Source organism: Pteronotus mesoamericanus, unplaced genomic scaffold (assembly GCF_021234165.1).
Source record: "Pteronotus mesoamericanus isolate MK-2021 breed Mesoamerican mustached bat unplaced genomic scaffold, CSHL_Meso_final contig_56, whole genome shotgun sequence".
Taxonomy (NCBI): Eukaryota; Metazoa; Chordata; class Mammalia; order Chiroptera; family Mormoopidae; genus Pteronotus; species Pteronotus mesoamericanus.
Window position 1 is genome coordinate 20169103 of NW_026555201.1, and position 4638 is coordinate 20173740.

The window sequence follows — 4638 nt, forward strand, 5'->3', positions numbered from 1 at the left end:
TAGCTCCCAGGAAATGTTCAGTCAAAAGTAATCACATTTTCTATAACGTTGCAAACTCTTTCGGCAGTACTTGAACTATACATTCCTAGCTATTAACAGACAAAGAATGACAACGTATTTGGGTGTATTTCTTTTGTTTTAGTTTTTTCTTTTTTTTATTTTTAAAACTGCTTTATTAACTTCACCATATATATATATATAATAACCACCTTTCCATGCAATAGGTAAAATTCTCCTGCTAACAAAATCTCACAGACTAGAGCAAAAACACAACATTCAACTAGAAGCTGGTAGAGACCCACAGGAAACAAGTAACGCCAAAAGGTTTACAGCAAGGTACATCACGGACATGTAAGTTTGGGAAGCAGGTGTGTCACCCTATTAACTTCAGGGAAAACATCAGGATTCAGGGCATAAGGCAAAATTCATCATGATGGTCATGGTGAGGGGAGTCAGTGCTACCTGCCCGTAGGCTATGACTTAACTGCTTTCCCCTCAGCTTTTCCATCAGCTGTCTCATACCATCCCCAGTTCTTTCCCTATTTTCTTGTCTCATCCTTGCCTGTGGCTCTCCAAGCCTCTGACCCCCATCCCATCTATACTGCAGGAGGGGTTGCCTAACACGCAAGGGTCTGCGATTTCCTCTAGGCCCACGATATTCACCAGCTTCCAAAGGGAGAGGCTCTCCCTTTAGTAGCATCTTGCTCCTTTTCATCCTTTTTGTCATTTTCCTGGTTGGTATTTTCCATGTTGAGATTTTTTTACTGCTTGTTCCTCTTTGGACGCCATTGCTCCTGGACCTATCCTTGGTGTCTCTCCCCTGTTCTCGATTCTCGTCGTGAGTGCCCAGCCGGATACTCAACACAGACCCACAGACGTGCTCCGCTTTCCGGGGCCCGACGCCAGCCCGCCATGCGCAGGACTGCCGGGAGCTGGTACCCAGAAGGGAGTGGCCAGTTTTTTCCCAAGTTTTCTGAATGGACACTTTCATAAAGAAAACCAAACCGCCCAGAGCAATTTATATTAACTCTTCGTGTATCACCATTATCCGATCAGTAATTTCCCTTTTAGATAGTTGACTTTCGAAAGCAGCCCAAATGTTTCGTGTGCCGTTTACACGTGGGTACATCTACTCTCATTAGCTGTGACCATAAGGAATACGGATAGGTGGGGAGGAACGGGAGACGTGGATGAGGACAGGCACTGGGGCACGCACTTACCATGCTTCCTAAGCTCCTGCAGACGCCTTGGGGAAAGCTAACGCAAGCGTGCCTCTTGGCCCACTGCCCCAGTGATCGCGCAGGCCATCCCTGCAGAGGTGCTCCACCCCACGGATTATTTATACTCAAGACATCTTTAAGAAAACCATGCCAATTTAAAAACATAGAAAAAATATTGATCTCAGTTAAAGAACTTACTCTATTTCAGGATCAAGAGTAGTTACTAATAATAGTAACTCCACCATCTTTGCTAACCTTCTAATACAATTATTGGTTTTAGCTTACTACAGTATAATAGCTTATGCTAATCCCCTTTGCAAAAATTTAATTTTTATTAATTTTTGCAATTATAAGACAAGCGTATTTATATATCCAAGAGTCTAATCAACATTTAAATGTGGCCGTATTACTATTATTTTAAAAAACAGGTACCTAAAGCCATTTGAAGACTATTCCTGGGTAAACATTAGTCTTTACTGAAGGCAAGTTATGAGTGATTTGTGAACGTTTAATAAAATACACAAAATAACATGAGGACACACACTTCATATGAATTTTCTAACAGAGTTACAGAAAATTTTGTTTCTCATGAAAATGATAGTCTGGCTGTAAGTGATGAAGAGAAGCTAAATAAAGAAAAATCTTGATAAGATGCTGCTAAAGCACAAACACACCTGGAATACGTTCCTTTATTTTTCATCTCTCCCTCTAAATCCTTTTTAGGTTTTTGTGCTCTTGTTTTTATTATAGTGTCATATACTTTCATATTTGAAATATTCTCCCAGTGAATTATGAGTCCCAAATAACTGTGAGTAATGTCTGCAATGCTTGCCTTCTAAAGGACTTCAGCTGGGCTGCATGCTTTATAGCTGATAAACTGGGAGTCAATCTTTCACTTTAATGATGTATTCACTTGACTAAGAACCATTTCCATTGTAAATTAATTCTTGAAACATTGGGCCATAAATGTCATCAGTATCATTACCCAATCTGTTCCCAGAAGCAGCGTCTCTGTCAGCCCGCTGCAGGTGCTAGCTTCTAAAAGCAAGGTGCTCCAAACTAAACATATTAAACCATGACTCCATTCTTAAAGGGCAACTCCTTTCAAAGGCCTCTTTACTTTATGCTGCTTGGCAAAGAGATTAATGGATGCCATTTCTGATATGCAACTGGCTTCAGGGTTTTTCTTTTGCCCTTTGAGAAAGAGGCACTCTTGAGTGCCTCCTACAAATATATTTTCCAAATGTTCCTTCTTTAGAAGAATACACTAGTTCAGCCAGAATTCACCCTCTTTATGCCTCTGTTTGGAATATATGGATTTAAAATAGAACCAGTTGTCTGGTCTATATTGAGTCATCAGTGTATAGAGAATTTACTAGGGACAGTTTGGAAGGGTAAAAGAACCAGGCAACACAGGTCTGCCCCCGAGTAGCTTAGGTTTTTGTAGGACCAGAAACAATCCTATTATGATGAATCAGGGAACAAATGATAAGTGAAACAAATTTTAGGCATTAGTTACTTAGGCCCTCATCATACATTTTACAGTGTTCATTGGGGGAAAATATTCTTGGGGAAATAAGAGTAACATACTGGTTTAAATCCTTGACATATGTTCTGTTGAGCAGCATATCACTTGAAATATTACATTGATTCCATAATTACTGTACAGAGATGAAGTTTAAAAGTAATTTTCTTGTTTATCTTGAGATGTTTTCTTCTTTTTAAACTGCCTTGATTATCCCTGTGGAGTGCATAAAATCTAAAGCTCAGGATGCATTTGGTGAAAAACTTTCAGAGCTGCCAAAGAAAACTGTTATTTCTTTAATTTGTCTTCTTATTTTGTATTCCAGGAAAGTACCAGAGAAGTGTTTTGCTCCTTTAAGAACTCTATAATCTTATGATTAAACCTCAGTCTCTTGTTTGACCTATGTCCTTGGGCTGTGACCTTCACAAATGCTTCTTATCTTTTAAAAATTTTATTTTTCTCCACTTAGGTAAGACAGCTAGAGGAAGCTAGAATTGGTTAGTTGTCTTTCAGCCTTTGTGAGAGAAGGCTCTGGAAACTTATTTTCCACTAAAGAGTATAAACCCTTGCAGGGAGAATTCTCTGAGTGCATTTTAAAAAGGTAACACAGAAAGAGATGTCAGGCAAGGAGGGGTTCAAGTTTGCCGCTCATAACTTAAACTGATTGAGCACCAATTTAAATTTATTTAATCAGCCTTTTGCTTGCAGGTGAATGGCTTCTGACATTTTCCTACTGACGGCTTAAAGAAGCAGAACATTTCTTCAGTGTCCTTATTTTTGCCTCCTCTGTTGTCATATTTTCCTAAGAAACCCTTCTTAACAGAGACTGAGCCTCTGCACCTCTGTCAGTTGTCCACTGCAGGTAAGGTTTACATCTCTCTCTCTCTCTGGTTTCTTTGAAGATTTTCTTTCCATCTTTGGTTTTCTGCATTGTGAACATGGTATGTCTAGATATTGAAACTTAGAGATACCTGGATCTGTGTTTTGGTGTCTGTTAATTTTTGGAATGTTCTTGGCTATTATTACTTCAAATATTCCTTGTGTTCTATTTTCCCTTTCTTCTACTTCTTGTATTTCAATTACGTGTATGTTACACCTTTTGAAATTGTCACACAGTTCTTAGATAAGTTGGTCATTATTGCTATAAATTTATAATTATTTAAAAAATGACAGGAGGGACAAATTAGGAATACTCTGTTATAAATTACCTGCATCATCACTACCCATAAATGGGAATGCTGTTGCGTGAAAATATACTTAGATTAGTTGTAAATGTTGCATATTTCCTATCTCAGAACTTGTCCTTATGAAGGCAAAAGAATTGAGCTTTCACTTTTATCAAGTCAGTCACTGCTTAATGGTCTGGCTGGTGACCTCCCAGAAACTTCCTGCTCTCTGCATTTGCAGGCAGAGTGGCTCCTGTCAAGGTCAGCACTTTGCACAGTAACAGGGCACACTGAACCTGGAGGAGGACCCACAGATAAGATCAAAGAAATGTGAGGGGACCTTTTCTCAGTAGGAGACAATGTTAAGAAAGAACCAGTTAAGGTCTCAGAGGGGTAAAGTAGGCATATGCAGGAACATTTCCAGGGACTCCTAGGACATTTAAAAAGAAAATAAACTCCACTCTCTGATAAACTAATTTTAAAATATGAAAGCTGGAATGAATCTAGAGATTTTAGTTTTAGATTTTAGATTGTAGTTTTCCAGATTTTATTTACTGTTATAGGGATGAAATAAACTTGGCATGCCTGTTGTATTGCATAAATATGATTTGATTAAATTGTTATTTAAAAATTTTAAGAAGGAACTCTTTGGCATAATTCAGAGGGCAAGGGGAAGATAGAGAGAGAATATATATTTCTTGAGCAAGCTGAGCCCATGCAGTGATGA

General features: G+C 38.6%; 1 pseudogene; it reads right to left on the minus strand.

The window, feature by feature from the left end:
• Nucleotides 1–406: 406 nt before the first annotated feature.
• On the minus strand, nucleotides 407–789 carry LOC129075920 (protein BEX1-like; annotated as a pseudogene).
• Nucleotides 790–4638: the final 3849 nt, after the last annotated feature.